The 12,795-nt window shown below is 47.6% G+C and overlaps 1 pseudogene; it reads right to left on the bottom strand.

Moving 5' to 3' along the window:
* LOC135525608 (tau-tubulin kinase 2-like) overlaps positions 1 to 12,795 on the bottom strand; it is a 46,735-nt pseudogene that overhangs the window by 19,672 nt on the left and 14,268 nt on the right.

Here is a 12,795-nt window from a genome sequence, read left to right as displayed (position 1 = left end):
ACACACACTCCACCCTCACACACACACACTCCACCCTCACACACACACCACCCTCACGCACACACTCTCCACCCTCACACACACACACACACACACACACACACTCTCCACCCTCACACACACACACACACACACACACACACACACACACACACACACACACACACACACACACACACACACACACACACACACACACACACACACACACACACTCTCCACCCTCACACACACCCACACACACACACTCCCTGCCTGTCTCACTGGTTTGATGTCTCTGTGCAGGAAGCCAACAGAGTGGATGCTCTCTATAGCTTCTAGTGTCTGTCGTCCCAGTCTCAGGGTGGTGCTGACTGTAAACGTGCCCCGCGTCATACTGCGCCTCAGCTCTGCCAGGTTACGACCCTGAAAAACACACCACCCACGTAGCCTACAGAATCTCTCCAAACACTTCACACTTAGTCACATCAGCTCACTGACATTGCTATAGAGAATTAGAGACGTTTAAACACACAAGGTGATGAAGAGGCTCATCCTTACCTGAAGCTCCATCACCACATAGTTGAAACGGTCATTGCGGCCGCATCCAACAAAGCGACACACGTGTTCTTTACCTGGACGATACAATAGAACATAGCATCCTTTATGACATAGTATAATCACGGGGTACCTATTTTAAAGGTCCAATGCAGCCGTATTTATCTCAAAATCAAATCATTTCTGGGTAATAATTAATTACTTTACTGTGAATGTTTTCAATTAAAATGGCCAAAAAAACGAACAAATAGCTTCTTAGCAAAGAGAAATTTCTCAAGCAAGAATTTTGCAAGGACTGTTTAGAAGTGGTCTCAGTGGAAGGGGAAAACTGAAAACGATCTGTTATTGTCAGAGGAACTCTCTTGGAACTCTTTCATATTGGTCTATTAATTAACTGAGGGCACAAGTCAGTCCAAAACTCCATCCCACCAAAAAAGGCTGAAATTACAGGCAGTCTTTTCAAACAGCTCTTATACCAAAAGAGCATTGTCATCATTTACAAAATATCACAGTGTTATTCCAACCTCATCGTGTGGAAATATATGTGGCTTGAGAAATTTCTCTTTGCGAAGAAGCTATTTCTGTTTCTTTAAGGCCATTTTAAATGTTGAGACATGTTGGGGGACGGGAGGAGACATATTGGGGGACGGGAGGAGACATGTTGGGGGACGGGAGGAGACATGTTGGGGACGGGAGGAGACATATTGGGGGACGGGAGGAGACATGTTGGGGACGGGAGGAGACATGTTGGGGACGGGAGGAGACATGTTGGGGGACGGGAGGAGACATGTTGGGGACGGGAGGAGACATGTTGGGGGACGGGAGGAGACATGTTGGGGGACGGGAGGAGACATGTTGGGGACGGGAGGAGACATGTTGGGGGATGGGAGGAGACATGTTGGGGGACGGGAGGAGACATGTTGGGGGACGGGAGGAGACATGTTGGGGGACGGGAGGAGACATGTTGGGGGATGGGAGGAGGTATTGCAGGTATCAAAGGCAAAACTTTTATTTCCGCCTAACAACCTAGTAATTATGCCTCTGCCCTCTACCCCGACATAGCCCCACTCTGCCCTCTACCCCGACATAACCCCAGTCTGCCCTCTACCCCGACATAGCCCCACTCTGCCCTCTACCCCGACATAACCCCAGTCTGCCCTCTACCCCGACATAACCCCACTCTGCCCTCTACCCCGACATAACCCCACTCTGCCCTCTACCCCGACATAACCCCACTCTGCCCTCTACCCCGACATAACCCCAGTCTGCCCTCTACCCCGACATAACCCCACTCTGCCCTCTACCCCGACATAACCCCAGTCTGCCCTCTACCCCGACATAACCCCACCAGTCTGCCCTCTACCCCGACATAACCCCACCAGTCTGCCCTCTACCCCGACATAACCCCACCAGTCTGCCCTCTACCCCGACATAACCCCACCAGTCTGCCCTCTACCCCGACATAACCCCAGTCTGCCCTCTATCCAGACATAGCCCCACTCTGCCCTCTATGCATACATATTCCCACTCTGCCCTCTATCCAGACATAGCCCCACTCTGCCCTCTATCCAGACATAGCCCCACTCTGCCATCTCTCCCCAGACATAGTCCCACTCTGCCCTCTACCCCGACATAACCCCAGTCTGCCCTCTATCCAGACATAGCCCCACTCTGCCCTCTATGCATACATATTCCCACTCTGCCCTCTATCCAGACATAGCCCCACTCTGCCCTCTACCCAGACATAACCCCACTCTGCCCTCTACCCAGACATAGCCCCACTCTGCCCTCTACCCAGACATAACCCCACTCTGCCCTCTATCCCGACATAGCCCCACTCTGCCCTCTACCCAGACATAGCCCCACTCTGCCCTCTATCCAGACATAGCCCCACTCTGCCCTCTACCCTGACATAACCCCACTCTGCCCTCTATCCAGACATAGCCCCACTCTGCCCTCTATCCCGACATAGCCCCACTCTGCCCTCTACCCAGACATAGCCCCACTCTGCCCTCTACCCCGACATAACCCCAGTCTGCCCTCTATCCAGACATAGCCCCACTCTGCCCTCTATGCATACATATTCCCACTCTGCCCTCTATCCAGACATAGCCCCACTCTGCCCTCTACCCAGACATAACCCCACTCTGCCCTCTACCCAGACATAGCCCCACTCTGCCCTCTACCCAGACATAGCCCCACTCTGCCCTCTAGCCAGACATAGCCCCACTCTGCCCTCTAGCCAGACATAGCCCCACTCTGCCCTCTATCCAGACATAGTCCCACTCTGCCCTCTACCCAGACATAGCCCCACTCTGCCCTCTACCCAGACATAACCCCACTCTGCCCTCTATCCAGACATAGCCCCACTCTGCCCTCTATCCAGACATAGCCCCACTCTGCCCTCTATCCAGACATAGTCCCACTCTGCCCTCTACCCAGACATAGCCCCACTCTGCCCTCTACCCAGACATAGCCCCACTCTGCCCTCTACTCTGACATAGTCCCACTCTGCCCTCTACCCCGAGAAACTTCTCTTTGCTAAGAAGCTATTTTTGTTTATTTTTGGCCATTTTAAATGTTGAGACATGTTGGGGGACAAGAGGAGACATGTTGGGGGATGGGAGGAGACATGTTGGGGGATGGGAGGAGACATGTTGGGGGATGGGAGGAGACATGTTGGGGGATGGGAGGAGACATGTTGGGGGACGGGAGGAGACATGTTGGGGGATGGGAGGAGACATGTTGGGGGACGGGAGGAGACATGTTGGGGGACGGGAGGAGACATGTTGGGGGACGGGAGGAGACATGTTGGGGGATGGGAGGAGACATGTTGGGGGATGGGAGGAGACATGTTGGGGGATGGGAGGAGACATGTTGGGGGATGGGAGGAGACATGTTGGGGAATGGGAGGAGACATGTTGGGGAATGGGAGGAGACATGTTGGGGGATGGGAGGAGACATGTTGGGGGATGGGAGGAGACATGTTGGAGAATGGGAGGAGACATGTTGGGGAATGGGAGGAGACCTGTTGGGGGATGGGAGGAGACATGTTGGAGGATGGGAGGAGACATGTTGGGGGATGGGAGGAGACATGTTGCGGAATGGGAGGAGACATGTTGGGGGATGGGAGGAGACATGTTGGGGGATGGGAGGAGGTATTGCAGGTATTCCGCCTAACAACCTAGTAATTATGCCTCTGCCCTCTATCCAGACATAGTCCCACTCTGCCCTCTACCCAGACATAGCCCGACTCTGCCCTCTACCCAGACATAACCCCACTCTGCCCTCTATCCCGACATAGTCCCACTCTGCCCTCTATCCAGACATAGCCCCACTCTGCCCTCTACCCAGACATAGCCCCACTCTGCCCTCTACCCAGACATAGCCCCACTCTGCCCTCTATCCAGACATAGCCCCACTCTGCCCTCTACCCTGACATAACCCCACTCTGCCCTCTACCCCGACATAACCCCACTCTGCCCTCTACCCCGACATAGTCCCACTCTGCCCTCTATCCAGACATAGTCCCACTCTGCCCTCTATCCAGACATAGCCCCACTCTGCCCTCTACCCTGACATAGCCCCACTCTGCCCTCTACCCCGACATAGTCCCACTCTGCCCTCTACCCCGACATAACCCCACTCTGCCCTCTACCCCGACATAGTCCCACTCTGCCCTCTATCCAGACATAGCCCCACTCTGCCCTCTACCCAGACATAACCCCACTCTGCCCTCTACCCAGACATAACCCCACTCTGCCCTCTACCCAGACATAGCCCCGCTCTGCCCTCTATCCAGACATAGCCCCACTCTGCCCTCTATCCAGACATAGCCCCACTCTGCCCTCTACCCAGACATAGCCCCACTCTGCCCTCTACCCCGACATAACCCCACTCTGCCCTCTACCCCGACATAGTCCCACTCTGCCCTCTACCCCAAACATAGTCCCACTCTGCCCTCTACCCCGACATAGTCCCAAACTGCCCTCTACCCCGACATAGTCCCACTCTGCCCTCTACCCAGACATAACCCCACTCTGCCCTCTACCCCGACATAGTCCCACTCTGCCCTCTACCCAGACATAACCCCAGTCTGCCCTCTACCCCGACATAGTCCCACTCTGCCCTCTACCCCGACATAACCCCACTCTGCCCTCTACCCCGACATAGTCCCACTCTGCCCTCTACCCCGACATAACCCCACTCTGCCCTCTACCCCGACATAGTCCCACTCTGCCCTCTACCCCAACATAGTCCCAAACTGCCCTCTACCCCGACATAGTCCCACTCTGCCCTCTATCCCGACATAACCCCACTCTGCCCTCTACCCCGACATAGTCCCACTCTGCCCTCTACCCCGACATAACCCCAGTCTGCCCTCTACCCCGACATAGTCCCACTCTGCCCTCTACCCCGACATAACCCCACTCTGCCCTCTACCCCGACATAGTCCCACTCTGCCCTCTACCCCAACATAGTCCCAAACTGCCCTCTACCCCGACATAGTCCCACTCTGCCCTCTATCCCGACATAACCCCACTCTGCCCTCTACCCCGACATAGTCCCACTCTGCCCTCTACCCCGACATAACCCCAGTCTGCCCTCTACCCCGACATAGTCCCACTCTGCCCTCTACCCCGACATAACCCCACTCTGCCCTCTACCCCGACATAGTCCCACTCTGCCCTCTACCCCAACATAGTCCCAAACTGCCCTCTACCCCGACATAGTCCCACTCTGCCCTCTACCCCGACATAACCCCACTCTGCCCTCTACCCCGACATAACCCCAGTCTGCCCTCTACCCCGACATAACCCCACTCTGCCCTCTACCCCGACATAACCCCACTCTGCCCTCTATCCCGACATAGTCCCACTCTGCCCTCTACCCCGACATAGTCCCACTCAACACGTCCTTGATTTCTTTCTCTACATTATCCTTCAGAGTCAGTGTATCCCTTTGCCTTATCGAGTAGTAGACCGTCAACCTTTTGTGACTAGGGGGCAGTATTTTCATTTTTGGAAAAATAACGTTCCCGTAGTAAACAGGATATTTTGTCAGGACAAGATGCTAGAATATGCATATAATTGACAGCTTAGGATAGAAAACACTCTAAATTTCTAAAACTGTAAAAATATTGTCTGTGAGTATAACAGAACTGAAAAATCCAATCCTGAAGAGCCTCATGTTTTGAAAGCTCTGCGTTCCAATGTGTCCCTATTGAGCAGTGAATGGGCTATCAACCAGATGACTCTTTCTCCGTATTCCCCAAGGTGTCTACAGCATTGTGACGTAGTTTTACACATTTATGTTGAAGAATACCCGTAAGCGGCTACATTGCGCAAGTGGTCACCTGATGGCTCCAAGAGTGACTCTCGCGAAAAATACAGAGGTAGCCATTATTCGGTCCTACTGAAAAACGAATTGTCCCGACGGATATATTATCGAATAGATATTTGAAAAACACCTTGAGGATTGATTATAAACAATGTTTGCCATGTTTCTGTTGATATTATGGAGCTAATTTGGAATATTTTTCTGAGTTTTCCTGACTGCAATTTCCGGGCGATTTCTCAGCCAAACGTGAAGAACAAACGGAGCTATTTCGCCAAACAAAAATAATATTTTGGGAAAAAAAGAACATTTGCTATCTAACTGGGAGTCTCATGAGTGAAAACATCCAAAGCTCATCAAAGGTAAACTATTTAATTTGATTGCTTTTCTGATTTCCGTGACCAAGTTACCTGCTGCTAGCTGGACAAAATGCTATACTAGGTTATCGATAAACTTACACAAATGCTTTCTAGCTTTGGCTGTAAAGCATATTTTGAAAATCTGAGATGACACGGTGATTAACAAAAGGCTAAGCTGTGTCTCAATATATTTCATTTGTGATTTTCATGAATAGGAATATTTCTAGGAATATTTATGTCCTTTGCGTTATGCTAATTAGTGTCAGTCGATGATTATACTCCCGCATGCGGGACGGGTAGTCACTAAAGGTAATATACAACAATATAAATTCCATCTCTTGAGATTAAATTAGGTTGGAGGTGTACTTTGAAATGACTACTAGTCAGTTTAGGGCAGGGGGTTGGTTGAGTTTAGGGCAGGGGGTTGTGGTTGAGTTTAGGGCAGGTGATTGAGTTTAGGACAAGTGGTTGATGGTTGAGTTTTGGGCAGGTGGTTGATGGTTGCGATTAGGGCAGGTGGTTGATGGATGCGATTAGGGCAGGTGGTTGATGGTTGAGTTTAGGGCAGGTGGTTGATGGTTGAGTTTAGGGCAGGTGGTTGATGGTTGAGTTTAGGGCAGGTGGTTGATGGTTGAGTTTAGGGCAGGTGGTTGATGGTTGAGTTTAGGGCAGGCGGTTGATGGTTGAGTTTAGGGCAGGCGGTTGATGGTTGAGTTTAGGGCAGGCGGTTGATGGTTGAGTTTAGGGCAGGCGGTTGATGGTTGAGTTTAGGGCAGGTGGTTGATGGTTGAGTTTAGAGCAGGTGGTTGATGGTTGAGTTTAAGGCAGGTGGTTGATGGTTGAGGGCAGAAGTCAGAGGGAAGGTTAAGTACATGTAATTGGGGTTTACCCTGGAGTTTCTTGAGGACAGCTACCTCCATCTTGAGGACCTGTTTAGGCTGCTGTGCCGACTCCACCTTCAGAGCAACACTGACCCTGGTCAGCAGGTCCAACGCCTCGTAGATCTCCCCAAAGCCACCGCCGCCGATCTTCTTTGTCTATACACACATCCCAAGGCAAAGCGTAATGTCATAATGTGGAAAACATAGGTTAGTAGATTCTTTTCTTTTTCAATCTTCCCACCATCCAACCTTCCTCCCCCATTCCTATTTACGTTTCTTCATCTCTAATCAGTATCCACACACGAACACGAAAAAAAACACACACACACACTTTTGTGTGACACAAGCAGCTCAACTCAAAGAGATTAGCAGTGGCAGATGTACATAACATCAGCTCCTCTGTCAGTGCTAGGGTTGAATCATCTCCTGGTATCACTTTTCACCCGGGTAACCCAGTATTTCCCGCCAAAACTGGAAGTGTCATTCAGAGGCATTATAAAGCATATAAATGTGCCTGGATTTGATTGGAGCTTTGACCAGCATGACAATTCAAACATGATGCTACCTGAGCCTGATGAGACATATATTAACCACATTTAATGAGCCCCACATTAACCACATTTAATGAGCCCAAGCCCAAAAAAGCCCAAATGATTGTGCCGTTATCCAATACATACATGCTATATAGGCAGTGGTGGAAAAAGTAGCCAATTGTCAAACTTGAGTAAAAGTATAGATACCTTAATATAAAGTTACTCAAGTAAAAATGAAAGTTTCGACTCTGACAATCACCTTATTCTTATTCAACAGCCTTGGTTTCTCTAATGACTGCCTCGCCTGGTTCACTAACTACTTCTCAGATAGAGTTCAGTGGGTCGAATCGGAGGGCCTGTTGTCCGGACCTCTGGCAGTCTATGGGGGTGCCACAGGGTTCAATTCTCGGGCCGACTCTTTTCTCTGTATATATCAATGATGTCGCTCTTGCTGCGGGTGATTCTTTGATCCACCTCCACACAGACGACACCATTCTGTAATACATCTGGCCCTTCTTTGGACATTGTGTTAACAAACCTCCAAACGAGCTTCAACGCCATACAACACTCCTTCCGAGGCCTCAAACTGCTCTTAAATGCTAGTAAAACTAAATGCATGCTCTTCAACCAATAGCTGCCCACACCCACTCGCCCGACTAGCATCACTACTCTGGACGGTTCTGACTTAGAATATGTGGACTAGAGGTCGACCGATTAATCGGAATGGCCGATTAATCAGGGCCGAATTCAAATTTTCATAACAATCGGAAATCGGTATTTTTGGGCGCTGATTTTGCCAATTCTTTTTATTTATTTATTTTTTATACACCTTTATTTCATCTTTATTTCACTAGGCAAGTCAGTTAATAACACATTCTTATTTTCAATGATGGCCTAGGACTGAGGCAGAACGACAGATTTTTACCTTGTCAGCTCGGGGGATGCAATCTTGCAACCTTACAGTTAACTAGTCCAACGCTCTAACCACCTGCCTCACGAGGAGCCTGCCTGTTACGCGAATGCAGTAAGCCAAGGTAAGTTGCTAGCTAGCATTAAACTTATCTTATAAAAAACAATCAATCAACGACTGTCGTTGCTCCAATGTGTACTTAACCATAAACATCAATACCTTTCTTAAAATCAATACACAAGTATATATTTTTAAACCTGCATATTTAGCTAAAAGAAATCCAGGTTAGCAGGCAATATTAACCAGGTGAAATTGTGTCACTTCTCTTGCGTTCATTGCAAGCAGAGTCAGGGTATATGCAACAGTTTGGGCCGCCTGGCTCTTTGCGAACTAATTTGCCAGAATTTTACGTAATTATGACATAACATTGAATGTTGTGCAATGTAACAGGAATATTTAGACTCATGGATGCCACCCGTTAGATAAAATACGGAACAGAATAAACGTTTTGTTTTCGAGGTGATAGTTTCCGGATTTGACCTAAGGCTTGTATTTCTGTGTGTTTAATATAGTTATGTCTATGATTTGATATTCGATAGAGCAGTCTGACTGAGGGGTGGTAGGCAGCAGCAGGCTCGTAATAGTCAAAGGTATATGGTTTAGAGAGAAATAGTCAACGCATTATAATTCCTGTAATAACTTGCGGCTGAACTTAAAAGGGGTTCCTTCGTTATTTTACCGTTCATGTCTTCCATAGAGAATGTCTTGATCTACTTCAAATAAGGTCTGTGTTTCGTTCAGGCTTAAACCGCCTCTGTTCATGTCTTCCATAGAGAATGTCTTGATCTACTTCAAATAAGGTTTGTGTTTCGTTCAGGCTTAAACCGCTTCTGCGTTTTGATATCCGTGTAAATCTCACTAGGATAAGGTAACGTTTTTCAAAATATTTTCATAAATCCACTCTACAATTTTTTTTTCATCTTCGCTTATATTTAGCCAATATTGATCAGAGTTACCTTGTCCTATGGATATCTACACAGTTATAAAATTGGCAAGGTGGTGTAAGCTTACATGAAACACAGACCTTATTTTAAGTGAATCTAAAAATATCCTATGGAATAAATGAATGAAGGAACCGCTTTTCAGATTTTGCTAGAAGGTGTAATGGGAATTATGACTCGCACTTTGGTAGTCAATTCTTACCATGTCCATTATTAAAATAGGATTTCCTGCATATAGAAATTACAGTTTTTGTTTTCAACATTCATCACAAGTAACTTAAACTCTATTTTTATTCAAACAGTTGAGAGTATTTGTCTCCTAAGCAGACCCTTCAGTATCATTGTCACTGTGTTTATAGATGGCAGAGAAAAGCAGAGCACCAGTGTGGGACTATTACATGGAATAGTCCCACACTGGTAGCACGCGCTCCAGCAGGTATATTTCACTGGTCATCCATCCCCAAAGCCAACGCGTCCTTTGGCCGCCTTTCCTTCCAGTTCTCTGCTGCCAATGACTGGAACGAATTGCAAGGTGTCTTATTTGTGATAAAGATGTAAGCATGGGGTCAGCAACGGCTAAATCACAAAATACCACCAACCTGTGGAATCACCTTAAGAACACCAATCCAGGGAGCACGTGATGCCGCGGAGCTGAGCAGACGTTGACAAACCGAGCTCTTCAAAGTGATTCAATTTTTACCTAAATAACAACGTTGAAACAATATTCTAACATCGGCTGATAAATTGTCAAGTACTTACCTTCCCAAAGAGCCATGGACCTCCGACCGAGAGGCAAGAAGGACGACCAAAACGTTGTTGATTCCCAAGATAACGATAATGCTACAGCTAGCAAGATTAGTATTAGCCCTCATAACTCAGACGACAGTTCCAGACTGTTGCTCTCAGCAGCCTCTTGCGAGCCTGCTGACATGCTGGCTACTCTCCTCCGGGAAATTCAGGATGGTAACAGAGGTCTTTCTCTGAAAATCGATAAGAAATCGGCTGAACTTCATTCCTCCATTGACGACCTGAAATCCTCCATGAAAGATCTCCTTTTGAGAACGACTGAGGCAGAGTTGCGCATTAGCACAGTTGGAGATACCATCGCTAGACATGACCAGGTCTTGACACAACTGCAAAAGGACAATGCCTACCTCAAAAACAAAGTAGATCAGATGGAAAACCAGAGTAGACATAGTAATATCCGTGTGGTGGGATTGAATGAGGACAGCGAGGGCCGTGACCCGGTCCGTTTCTTCACTCAATGGATCCCGGAGGTCCTAGGCATAATCAACTTCACCAAACCGCTGGAAATCAAACGCGCCCACAGAACATCAGCGCCGAAACCCCGGCCAGATGAGCCCCCACGAGCCGTCCTGATCAGGTTCCTCCGTTTCCAAGACAGAGAGAAGATACTGCAACTCGCAAGAGCCAAAGGGGACATCACCATCGATGGAAAGAGGGTCAGCCTTTCCCAGATATGAGCGCGGATCTCGCCAGACGCCGCAAGCAGTTCAGACCTGCCGCCAAAGCACTGAAGGAGAAGAACATCACCGCTACCTCATCCACCCTGCGCGGATGAAAGTTCAGTACAAAGGCCGAAGCCATCTCTTCAACACACCGGGAGAAGTGCACACTTTTCTCAAAGAACTGAGCAACGTCTGAGCCAGGACGGTCTCTCTGGGGGATAAAATGCAGTTTGTTTGTTTTCTCTTATCCGGATTGAACTGCTGGTATCTCCCGGTCACTTTAATTGATTTGAACATTTTCAACTAACCGTATCTTCCCGGGGTGAGTTCTATTACATTTACAGGAGAGTATATTTTGGTTTAGTCCATATCTACTGGGCGAAGCAATAAGTGGGCTTAGGCCCACTGCTTTCCTCCTCATTTATGTTCATCTTTCGTAAAGAGACTCAAGCATCCCTTACCGTGGGCAGTAAATATTCAGCCATAAATATCTATTCACAACGTTTGTTTTCAGTTTAGAGAGCTCGCAGGTTTTAGTTTACGCCAAGGTTTAGCTAGTAAGAGCAAGATGGAAAGCGAGCAGCAACGTATCTCTACAAGTGTATTCATGTTTGATTGTTGGGACTGTTGTTCTAGTCTGACAATCGGGGTGGGTGGGATTTTTATTTATTTTTTCTTCCTTTTTTCTATGTTTATTGTTTCCTTCCTAAAGAGACACACAGGTCACTTTTGTGCTCAAACCAAAGTTGAAACATTTCCTAATTATCTGCATATGATAGATTTCTATTCAGTTACATATTTGAAACCCAACCTATGCTTAACCCACTAAAATATGTCACATTCAACGTAAAAGGTCTTAACAGCCCGATTAAAAGGAAAAGAGTCTATACATACCTTAAGAAATTAAAGGCTGACATTGTGTTTTTACAAGAAACACATCTTACAGCCAGTGATCACAAGAACTTGAAGAGGGAATGGGTAGGACAAGTTTTTGCATCCTCTTTTAACTCCAAAGCAAGAGGAACTGCAATTTTGATAAGTAGACACATCCCCTTCTGCGTCAACAACACCATCTCTGATCCCTCTGGCAGGTTTGTTTTGGTGCAGGGGCATATGTTTTCAGAGTCTTGGACCCTATTGAATATTTATGCTCCTAACTTCGATGACCATATGTTTATTCAGAATGTCTTCCTTCAGGTTGCTCAAGCACCACCAGGATGGCTACTGGTTGGAGGAGATTTTAATTTTTGCTTAGATACAGTTCTTGATAGGTCTTCTGATAAACCCTCACTTCTTACCAAAGCCGGCAAGCTCACCATGTCATTCATGAAAGATCTCAATTTCCTAGACATCTGGAGACAGTTGCACCCACAGGATAGGGACTACTCTTTTTATTCACACCCACACAAGACACACACACGCATAGATAACTTTTTACTTTCGACACAACTGTTTCATGTGTTAGATGTCGAGTATCTCCCCAGATTGCTTAGTGACCATTCTCCTCTGGTATTATCAATCTCCATTCCTACCAAGGTAAATGGAGCATATAGATGGAGACTAAATCCTACACTTCTAAAGCAACCTGAATTTTGTGCATTCATCAAAGAGCAGATCAATATTTTTACTTTGACAAACAAACCCTCTGCTCCTGACAGCTTCATTCTTTGGGACACATTGAAGGCCTATCTGCGGGGATTATTTCCTATACTAAAGGGCTGAAGAAAAAACACGGTGCGGAACTGATTGCCCTTGAATCTGAAATCTC

Source organism: Oncorhynchus masou, chromosome 32 (genome assembly GCF_036934945.1).
Source record: "Oncorhynchus masou masou isolate Uvic2021 chromosome 32, UVic_Omas_1.1, whole genome shotgun sequence".
Taxonomy (NCBI): domain Eukaryota; kingdom Metazoa; phylum Chordata; class Actinopteri; order Salmoniformes; family Salmonidae; genus Oncorhynchus; species Oncorhynchus masou.
The sequence above is the reverse complement of the archived record's forward strand: the minus strand, read 5'-3'. Positions and strand labels throughout refer to the sequence as shown.